Below are 12,350 nucleotides of genomic sequence, written 5' to 3' on the forward strand. Positions count from 1 at the left end.
AATTCCTGAATATAATTAAATATCCTTGTTCCCTTAAACAGTGTTGATCTCATGACAGCACCACATTTGAAGGTAATATTCTCATGCACATTATTATAATTTAGTCATAAATTTTTTAAAAATTATTTCTATAAAACAAGAATGTCATATCTGTTTTCTGTTATTACATCCTATATTTCACAGTTGTCTCCTACTTCTGTGCAAGTGGAATTCTCACTCCGGCAAAGACTAATGGGATCTTCTACTAAGTAAAAGTGAAATTCTCAGAAAGAAAACTGGGGTTTTTGGAATTCAACTGGAGATTGGCGATTTTGGGGAATTCTAGAACAGAGACCTACAAACTTTTTCTATAAAGGGCAGATAATAAATATTTTTGACCTGTGGTCACTATTTCCAACTGCTCACTTAGACCTCAGAAAAAGCCATAGAACACTATGCAACCAAGTGGGCATGGCTGGATTCCATTAGGAGTTTATTTACAAAACAAGGAGGCCAGGTTTGTCCTGGGGACTGTTGTTTTTTTCCCTTCGTTCTAAAGTTGAGAAAATTAAATATTCTTTTAGGTAAGTGTGTTAAGTAAGTTCTCACTGTGATTGTTGAAGTGGACATACCATTCAAAGTAATTGATGGGAGGTGGAAACCAAGACTTAAAAGTCATTAGTAAATATGGGTTAACAGAAAACAAGAATGAAAAAGGAATGTCGCAACCTTAACACTTTCAACAGAGGAGAACCTGAAAATAGATGTAACAAAGTGAAGGCAAAAGGAGGCAATTCTGGCCAAACATCAACTAGGAGTTTATGAGATTTAAGGGAAAATGTGTTACTTTTTTAGGTGTTGTTTTGAGAATTAAGGCAATGAGGCAGAGGAGTCATTCTCTTTATGTAATTCACGGTGAGGTCTAATAACACAAAGAACGAGTTTAGAATGGAGACTAGAGATTGTAGGAAAAGGGGCAAGTGAGGGGCTAAGGTGCCCTGGATTGAAATGAAAGTGTAAATGAAAAATACAGTCAAAAGCAAGGCTGCTCTCTCTGTTGGGAGATGAAGAACCCTGGGGCTTGTAGAGTACAGATTGAGAAGCAGGCAGTAAAGAGAGGATATTGAGGGAAAACTGACTAAAACATACTCTCAAATAATTTGTTTGTTGTTGGTTCTCTTTAAGAAATTTGATAATATTAGATACCACTCAACTGTGTGAGCCCTAAGTGGGTAAACTGAGCAAGATTATGGAAAGTGTATTTTATTATATTGTGACAGAGAAATGATTGTGTCTCCAAATGAAGGAATAATCCAGGCAAAGCAAACCCAAGCTTAATTTAGAAATTGTACATATCTAAATTAGTTCAATTAAAGGGGCATTAATATTTCAAGGAGCTGACACCGAGAATCTGTCATATATACTGACAAGACATGAAAGCAAGAAGCGAAATGACTGGACTGCTTATTAGAGTACATCTCGGGCAAAGGGGAACGCTTGTGCGTTATTGGTGGAAATGCAGACTGGTACAGCCACTGTGACAAGCAGTATGGAGATACCTCAAAAAATTAAAAATGGAACTGCCTAATGACCCTATGATTTAACATCTGGGAATTTATCTGAAGGAGCCCAAAACACTAATTTGAAAGAATATATCTACCCCTGTGTTCATTGCAGCATTATTTACAATTGCCAAGATTTGGAAGCAGCCAAACTGTCCATCGGTAGATGAATGAATAAGCCAGCTATGGTATATTTACACAATGCAATACTACTCAACTGTAAAAATGAAGAAAAATTCACCCTCATGACAGCATGGATGAAACTGGAGAACATTATGCTAAGTGAAATAAACCAGTCAGAGAAAGACAAGTACTATATGATTTCATTCATATATGATATCTGATGAACAAACTGAACTAACAAGCAAAATAGGGACAGAATCATAGATACAGAACAAGCTGACATCTTTGGGTAAGGGGTTGGAGGGTGAATTATCTAATGTATTTTAATGATTTTATTTTGCAATGAATAGTATTCATTTTCCATTATATACAGTTTTGTGGTTTTTATGAACATGCCACTTTTATTGTATAAGAATAGCTTCTGAAATTATTATTTTATAGACTTTGCTTCCCAGGCTAGACAACACTTAGTTGATATTATTTGACTACAGCTTTTAATGCTAAATAACAAAGTTATTATTTATTTCTAAAAACTTAAATATCTGTTTTAAAACTACCTTACACTTTTAAGTTACTAATATAAAAAACAAAACTCTATCAGCCAAGATAACTTTTCTTTACTGTCACAGTAATTATTGACAGCAAAAGTATAATCTCCAACATCTCTTTATAATGCCTTATGTTTTCAATTGTTATTTTGTGTGACTAATAAAGTACACTTCAATTGGCTAGGTAGTCATATATTTGGGACCTATCTAAGGATAATAAATGATAGTATCAAATAAATTACTCTCAGGGATGTATATGAGATTGTTTATATGTTGTTTATAAATGTTTATATATGTTTATAAAGCTTGTTTTCTTTAATTTGTCTTAACAAAAAGGAATCAATAAGGTTGATATTTTATTCTTACTTCAGCTGTGTTGACCAGCAATGATCAATTACCTTCTGATAATTTTTTTTCATATAAATTACATTGTTTGAATTGACTAATAGTCACTCAATTCCATGATGACTCATTGGCAGTCCATTACAGATAAACTTAGAAATGCAGATAATATTAAGAAAGACATATCTTTGCTTAGATATCACCTTTTTTTCATTTTTCCTCCTTCTTTCTTTGTTTTCTTTATTTTTATTATCTTTTTTGGTGTAATAATGAGTAAATAATAATAATAATCATTAAATAAAAACAAAGTGATGCAACATTGTAACAATAGTTCTTATGGAAATCTGTTATGGGCTCTGACACATAGAAAGCAACAGAGAAAGTGACTTTGAAGGCTGTTTTGTTTTTCAAGGTAGCTGGGTTGAATTAAAGCAACTTTAGTTTGTTCACTGAAAATTATCAGTGCTCTCAATAGAGCTGGAAACATAATTAATTTAAGATATGGAAAGCTGTGTTTCCAGAGACTAGAGTAAAAGCCCTCTTAATACCCTGAATATTAAAAATATACACATTCATCCATATCAGAAGACTTCTACCTTTCTGATTATTAGTGTACTAAAAGCTACTATGGAATTGAGAATTTTCCTGTAGCACTGCAATGCTCGTGTGTGCACATTGCCTATGTCCCAAATTACTGTCATAGCCCTACTCATCTAAGCAGCCAGATATAACTTCTGTTTATATTTTCTAATTCTTGTTTTATCTATTCAAATTTTATTTTTGCATTAGCATTCTGGGACTTGAAGGAAAGCACAGGGATACGAATCATGGTTCAGAGGCATTTTTGTTATATGACAGAGAAGTCTAAATCTCTAAAAATAAGCTAGAAACAAAATCATTTTTTCAAGGTAAATCATGATTTTATTAGGGAAAAAGTACATGTTACTCTCATGTCTAGGTTTTCATCTTCCTTTTTGAATGGTAATAAATAATTAAGCAACATCCTTAGATATTTTATGGTATGTTATTGACAGATTTTGGCATATGTTACATAACCAAAAACATATACCTTCAACATACCTGAATGGCATGAGAAAAGAACCCACTAATAGTTCCACTACTTTGTAGAAAAAAACAGAACAAATGGTGAGTAGAAGAGGGGAGGGAAAAAACTGATAATATTAAATTAGGTATAAAATATTTGTTTCATTCTTTTTTTACTTCTTCCTCCCTCTCTCCTTTCTGGTCCTTTTCCCCTCCCACTATATGGTTAAACCCATGTCTTTTATGGCAGAAGGAAGAGTGTGAATTAAGTGCTATTGCATTAGGATGAGCTAGAAAATAGCCAAGACAGCAGAGATAACAGATGAAAAGTGTAGATTCTAGACAGACAGAAGGACACGATATCATGAAGAATGACAGAATGAGCAAGAAGAGTGATACGCAGACGATTCTGAAGCTCAGGGAAGTTTCCTAGCTCTTGTCAATAATCCCACACGTCCTCAGTCTTCCCATCCCATGGTTTCTTGCCTCCACTGGAAGTTGGCTGCCTCCTAAGGGTGTTGCAGTCTTCTCTATGGGAGGCTGCTGATTTTTCACACACTCTTGCTATATCAGAATTGGTTAGGAAGTGGATTATGTTTCCTGAGCACTAATCAATATAATTTCCATTTTAAAATTCTACTTCTGTCATTTTTAAAAAAATGAGGTGACCAAACAACTTTCTTTTGAGACTTGTGCAATCTGACCCCATAACCTTCTCCATCCCATTTTCATAGGAAAAAAAGTTCTTGATCATTACCAACCTGGTGGGAACTTTCTCTCATTTATTAATGACATTAGCAAATAAATTACATTCTTCTGCTGCTCTGAACCTACTGTGTCATTCACATGGCCCTTACCAACCCCATAGAATTTCTTGTTTTTCCTCTCCATGAACTTCTTATTTGTAATTGCTCTTCTTAAACTACTCTATGGATAAACCTAGAATTTGTCATGAGTGAAAACTGCACTATCTATAAAATCATAGTTTCTAGCATCCACCTGACTGTCACTGATCTTCCCTCTAGTTCATTGGCTCAATTAGCTAAACTGATGAATTTCTTCTCTCACTGAGGTCCTTAACCTCACCATTTTCATACCGCTCATCACTGCCTAGATTTACTTACTTTCCCTTTTTCCTCTTTGAACAACTTTGCTTTTGTATTGCATCCTGAGAACTCAAATTTCAGCCCCAGAGGTCATTCTGGTTTTCTACCTGCTAAAAGGCACAGATCTTGGGGTCTGCAGTCAGAAGTGGCCTACTGTCAGGTTGGGGGCCTGGGACCAAAGGGGCATGAGCATCATATTCCCACTGACTGTTGCCAGCTTTCATTGTGCCATCGAGTCTAAAACCTTTCCTCTTCTAGAAAAAGAACTGCTCTTCATGTGTACCTCACCACGATACTCATTCCTAAGCCTCTCTCTTTAAGTGTATAATTTTCACGAAGCTGATTTGGGTACCAGTGGCAATATAGGACACATTTGATTTAAACAATATTGTTTATTTCAGAGACTTCATAGAAAAGAAAAGAAATAAGATTTATCAGGTCTAATGAGAGCAATTTTTGATTGACATGCAGAGGGCTCCAAATAAAATTCTGAATAAAAATCTGCTTCACTAAAAGATTCTTTGACCAAAGTTACTGAGCAATTTTATCATCTTGACCAACAACAAATTAGATTTATTTTTCTAGTGAATTCTTTCCCTCTTGTCCTACAATGGTTTTCTTTTCTTCAGCTTTTACTCATCTTTATCTTTCTGATTTTTCTTCTTCTGGGCCTTAGTTCTGTCCCTCATTTTCTTCTTTTTAGACTTTTTATCTTTCCCCAAAAAGTTGCTTCAAAAAGTTCACCTCTCGTGAGCAAGATATGCAAGAAACTACAGGATTTAAATCTTCCTTATTGAACTTGAGTTAAATTATGAGCTATAATTAAAGAATTCCCTAAACTCAAACAAGATCATTAATATTCATAGACAAATTTTGAATTTTATGGGGAGCATATGACTCAGGGTTTCATGATCTGTATCAACTTACACATATGTTGGTCAGAACTTCAGAAATTAACTCCTAGAGGGCAAAAGCTGATTAAACTGATCCAGAAAGAGACCTTCAGGATCCCCTTTCCAAAATAAACCCAAAGATAAAAAATAATAAATAAGCCCCCGTAAATAAGGCAAAGTTATTAAAAGCCATACCCAAAACATTTCCAATAAAATTTACTTAAATATAATTTGAATGTTTTAAATGACATAAATTATTTGATTGATTGAAGTGATCAAAAACAAAGAAAAGATAAAACTACAGTAAATTTCCAGAATTGTCTGGAAAATACTTTCTGACAACATTTGAAAGTTAAAGAGAGTGCTGATGTAACAACAGATTTTTCATCTCATTTCATCAGTGGAGTTAATCCTAATATCTGACACTTAATTACTAAACAGAAATTAGAACGGAAAATAGCCTATTCATGTTTACTATAACACATACAAAGCATTTTAAAAGGGCTTTCAAGCAAACTAAGACAGGTCATAAAATAAACAGTGGACCTACAGATTAAACATCTAGGTGGCCCACTTTCTAACAACCATCTTCTGACAGGAACATTTGTAAATATTGTGAAAATAATGGACACTGGAAAAAATAATTATCCCATTCTTAGAAAAGAATAACAAAAATAAAACAAAACAAAATCCTTCAATTTAAATCAGTGAGGGTGCCTCAAAATGAGAATTTGCCCAATAGTTTACATCATCCTCAACATTAACTATTGATTTAGATGGCCATCCGCCTCAATTCTTACCAGATGTGGGTTGCCACTCTTTCTACAATACATTAAATCCTAATACCTTTGCTCAACCTTTGTCTCAGAGGAAGCATACTCTACAGGTGACAGATATTGTAAATTTTCCCTCTTCTAACTCTTAATTGTAACCTTTGGGCTCCTGATTGAGAAGCATTCCCTCCTGCTTGGTGATACCACCCCTGTAAATTTAACAAGGAGAGACTTATTTTGCAAACAAAATTGTAATATTAATTGAACACCAGAGGGACTATTTCTTGAGGTTCCTTAGTACTTTCTTATTCATAAACAAGTGTGTCTGCTCTGGGTATACATTTGATTCCTCCATGGTATTTGATGCTGACATTGTACCTGACATATGGGCTAAAAATTCTGCCAGCATAGAAAAAAAATAATTGTTCAGATAGATCCTATCAAACCATTACTGAAACTTCCATAACATCTCATAAAAAGAAGCAAAGAAATGGATGAAACCTATGAAAGTCTTACGACAAAGGTCTTTTACCACCCTAATCCTCGTAACACTGTCATCTTGCTGTGAAAGAAACCAAATGGATGAGGAAATTGATTTGTTTGAGGTCTCGAGGTCATCAATAAGTATGTTATTCCTCACTTCCTGGTAGTACCTAACACAACTACCAGACTTGTCAATTTCCCCTGAAGCCACTTCCTTCACTGTGGTGGATCTTTGTTCTACTATTTCAGCATGTCCCTTGACCAAGAAAATAAATGTCTTTTACCTTTGCCCTGAGGACCACAATATATATGGATATTTGTGTCGCATGGGTTTACTGAGCTCCCCCTTCATTTTCTCCATGCCTTCAATCAAGACTCAAAATACCTAAATTTCCTTTGTGGTCTAGTTCTGATAAAATGTAGATGATCTTCTATTTTGTTCAGAGAACAAGGAAGCTTATAGAGATTCCATTTACTTGTTCTCAATTCTAGCAGGGAAAGGCCAGCAAGTTTCAAAAGATGCATTACAATTTTGTCAATATATAATCTATTATTTAGGACATGACCTATTCATTGAGGGAAAAACATTAGCTTCTGATAAAAAGTATCTGAACTTATCTTAAATCCTTCACAAACAATAATCATGAGGACTTCTAGGTTGAGTTGAATATTATAGACAAGTGACAAAGATTTCTGAGCCTGCAATTGTCCTTATGAATTGCCTGAAGTCCTCAGTTGAGACTTTACCTGATGATGGATCATACTTCAAAACTAAAACTGGGTTTTATCAAGTGTTGATAGAGCTATCAGTAATCTAAGATTTCTTTTGAAAAATAGTACTCTATGTGAAGTAAAATTTGTATATTCTAGCTTTAAATCACAATCTTTTTTCTCTTAGCATCATACGCCTGAAATTTATACAATGTTTTGCGTAAGTCAGGAATAATTTTTTATCTCTAAGTAGTATCTCATTATATAGATATAAAACAATTTGTTTATCCATTTACCAATCAATAAACATGGGTTTGTTTTTATTATCTAGTTTACAATAATGAAAAAATTCTATAAACCTCTGCTTATAGATTTTTTACTTATACTATGTCTTTATTTACTAAGATAAATATGTAGAAATAAGATTTTCATTCTTTCATTATAAGTACGTGTTAAATTTGTAAGAAACTGCCACACTTTTCAAAATGACTGTACTATCTTGCATTCCAACCAGCTACTTAGAGTTCCCCTTTTTCTACATTTTCATCAGCACTTATTTGTTTATTTGTTTCTTAGCCCTTCTAATACATATGTAGCTATATCTAATTGTGGTATTGTTTTGTATTTCTCTAATGACTAATAAGACAAAACATACTGCCATCTTCTTTTCAACTTATCGACTGTCTTAAGATGAACAAACATTTTAAAAGTTTCATGATATTTGAACTACTATTTTTCTTTTACAGTCTTCTTTGTTGTATTTCAAGATACCTTTGCCTAACCCAAAGTCATAAAGATGCTCTCCCATGGTTTCTTCTAGAAATTATATAGTTTTATATTTAACATTTAAAATTATAATGCAGTTCAAATAACTTTTGTAGAAGATGCATGTTATGAATCAACTTTCATTTATTTGGAAATGAATCTAATATTTCCAGCACAATATCTAAAAAGGCTATCCATTTCTTACTGAATTTTTTAACACCTTTGCCAAAAATTTGTTGCCCATATATTTGTATTTACTTTTGAAGTTTTTATTATGTTCCATTGTTATATGTCTAATCTTTCACTAGTAAGACATTATCTTGATTATTGTGGACTCATATGATAGTAAGATTATAGTAAGAAGTCAGGTAGTATAAGTCCTTTAGCTTTTACTTTTTAAAAATAATTTTGGTTATTCTATTTTCTTAGCCTTTCCCAAATATATTAGAGTCAGTTTGCCCATTATTATAAAAGAAAGACACTAACATTCTGATACAGAATGCATGAATCATATTGGGGAAGATTGGTACCTTGATAATATTGATTCTTCCAATTAAAAAATCAATTCAACCCAAATCTTCCTGTTTCAATTCCTACCAAAATTCATGTAAGAGTATACATAGACACAGGTAAACATTTTCTAAAATTATATAGTAAGGCAAGGGAACAAGAATAGCCAACACTTTTTTAAAGAAACATAAAATTAAAGGTCTCCTACTGTCTGATTTTTGTACTTATATACCTCTAGTAATTAAGACAATGTGGTATTGTTGGGTGAATAAATACACAGATCAATGAAACAAACTAGATAATTCAGAATTAGACTCACATAATCATAGCTAACTTATTTTGAGAAAGGTACACAGACAATCCAATGAAAAGATAGACTTTTCAACACATAATGTTGGGACAACAGTTGGGCATCCAAAAAATAAAAGAGAAAGAAGACAAGGACTCTCAAACTAAACTTTACACCTTGCGAAAAAGAAAAAAAATAAGTAACTCTAAAGAGATCATAGAGCTAAATGTAAAACACAAAATTTTAAAAACAAACATAAGAGAAAATGTTTGTAACCTGCAGTCAGGTGAAGAGTTATTAGACTTGACATAAAAGGCTCACTTCATTAAAAAATGAGAAGATAAATTAAACTTCATCAAAATTAAAATAATGGAAGGAAATACATACTGGGAGAAAATATTTGTTAATCACATATCTGACAAATGCCTTGTATTCAGGTATGGTTTATAAACTCACTAAACTGAACAATAAGGAAACAATCAGCTTAGTTACAAAATGGTCAAAATATTTGAATATATATTTTCCAAAAATGATGTATATATGGAACATAAGCCAATAAAAATTATCAATATTATTAGCCATACCGGTATTACAAATTAAAGCTATGATGAGATACTACTAAACACTAAAATAACTGGAATAAAAAACACTGATGATACCAATGCTAGCAATGATGTAGAATAACTGAATCTCTCACACATTGCTGGTGATGTATAACATTTTAATCATTCTCATAAACAGTTTGGCATTTTCATATAAAGTTATGAATGTACTTACCACGTGACCTAGTAATCACATCATTGGGTATTTATCCTAGAAAAATAGAAACTACGTTACCACAAAATTCCACACACAAATATTTATATCACCTTTATTTGGGATGGATGAAAAATTAGACACAACCTAAATGCCCTTCATCTGGGATACCTCTATATGAGGTAATATTACTCAACAATAAGAAAAAGCTATTGATATAACTATTGATGTGATGTCTTAGATGAATCTCAGCAGCATTATACTGAAGCAAAGGGCACAGGAAATGAAGGCAATCTTGAAGAGTTATACAGTATATTATTTTACTTATATAACTACCCAAAAAATGATGGAGATAGAGTGAGGGAAAAATATTTATGTGATCATGGGATGGGGTTGGAAGCGGGTATGCTATTATTAAAAAATAACATCAGAGAGTTTCTTTGTGGTGAAAGAACATCTCTATATCAGTTGTGGTGATGGTTACTCAGATTGGCATTATGCAGTAATATATTTTTTCTGGAGCTAAACAGCCACACACAGTGAATGAGCAAACTAGTGAAGTCTGAATAAGTCTGCACGTACAAGTATTGTACTTATAATAAGTATTATACTACTGTCAATTTCCTGGTTTTGATAATGTGTGATAATTTTGTATGATGTTTTCACTGGGAGAAACTTGAAAAAGAGTAACTTGGAGTATTCTGTAGTTTCAGCAACTACTTATGAGTCTTAAGCTACTTCAAAAATCAAATGTTATTTAAAAATCATTATTAAATTGTTTAAATTTTGTATTATTTTAATTTTTCCTCTATAATGTATAGTTTTTTAGTTCTTTCATTATTAGATTGAATGACCACCATAAATTCTGCTACCAGGACTTCTGCATTTTAAAGTTCTTTATTTTGCTCTACCTGTGAAATACATTGGTTTTGTTTTAATGTTTTTTTTAAAGGACTCATGAATGTCTGCTTTCCCAAGTTCCTTCATGTTTCAGAAAGGTCTGTTTTCTTTTATATTGAGTAGGAATCTTGGTTGGGCATAAATACTCTTAGTTTGTGGTATATTCGCCTTGGTACACTACTGCTTAATTGTTTACTGGCATTCAACATGGTATTGGGAAGATCTGAGAATAGGAAGGACTTCCCACTTTAGAATCACTTTTCTTTGCCAAGATTTTTAAACTAATATTTTATTAAGTATAATATTACTCTTCATTTTGTATACTATCAGAATGTGAAATTTCCTTACATTTTATTGCCTTTATCATTTTAAAAGATTTTCTCCAATTATTTTATTTTTCAGTTTATTTTCTTTGTTTATCAAAAACCATTCCTTTCTGTCACTATTTGCTTTTATTCTCTACCTCACTGCTTCTGATTTATTAATTCTGAAATAATATAATTTTGTTTTTTAATGTTTTAATAGGTTTGAAAACTCTCATTTGGTGTCATTCTGAGCTCCATTTTTATAAGATTTATGTTCTTTAAATTTAATTTAGTACGAAGGAATTCTGAGGAATTTGTTTTTCTTCAGCTATATGTCCAACTTACATGAAACCCTCTCTGTTTCATAATAGTAGCGATACTGAGCATATTTTCATAGATGAGACGTCTATTGAACAGCTTCGGTAGACAGTGTCCTGACCTTCCTTTGAGGGAGGATTTGGTGCCCAGCTGTGGTGAGCATTGCCACTAAACATCTTCCACTTGGCAGTTGCTTCAGGGAGTGACTCAGCTGCAGAGCACCGCCTCACTAGAGGACAGGCTTTCCCCAAAGGAGGCTGCAATCAGTGGGAATGTAAATGGATCGCATTTGTAGCATATGTGGGACAACTCAATAGACAATATGCGTTTCAGAAATCCTTCTGATTTGAGTTGGTCTTTAGGATGCTGCCTCAGGGTTCAGTTTCTCCCTTTTCCCAGATCTAATTCCTCTTTCTTCCTTTCGCATTTTATACTCCCAATACCATCTTGGTGTCTACTTCCACATAAATACTGAAATGTGACAATATTTTTGTTTCACTTTGAAGTTTTACTTCCCACTAACTCACCAATATAGTTACATACTCTTATGGTTATTAAAATATTTATTTTTTAGCCAATATCATTTATGAAAATACACACACAAGCTATAAAGAATAATAAAATTGTATCTTTTTTGCTTTATCATTTTTATGTTCCCTCATCTTTACTTGCTTAGTTTTCTATGTGTTAATTACTAAGTCATCCCCAGACTCTAAAAATACTTATGCATATTCATTAAATATTTTTAAATATAGGAAGTAACATTGTCTTTCCAAAATTATCATCTACCACTATATTTGAATAATAACTTAACTTACTATAGAAGGCTAGGTTGGAAATCATGGGTTTAAGAACTTTATTATTTTCTTCTGACTCCTTGTTTTATACTTGAGAAATTAATCCCATTCAGATCCTTAATCCTGTACATATCCCTATTCATTTT

Source organism: Pteronotus mesoamericanus, unplaced genomic scaffold (assembly GCF_021234165.1).
Source record: "Pteronotus mesoamericanus isolate MK-2021 breed Mesoamerican mustached bat unplaced genomic scaffold, CSHL_Meso_final contig_179, whole genome shotgun sequence".
Classification (NCBI taxonomy): Eukaryota; Metazoa; Chordata; class Mammalia; order Chiroptera; family Mormoopidae; genus Pteronotus; species Pteronotus mesoamericanus.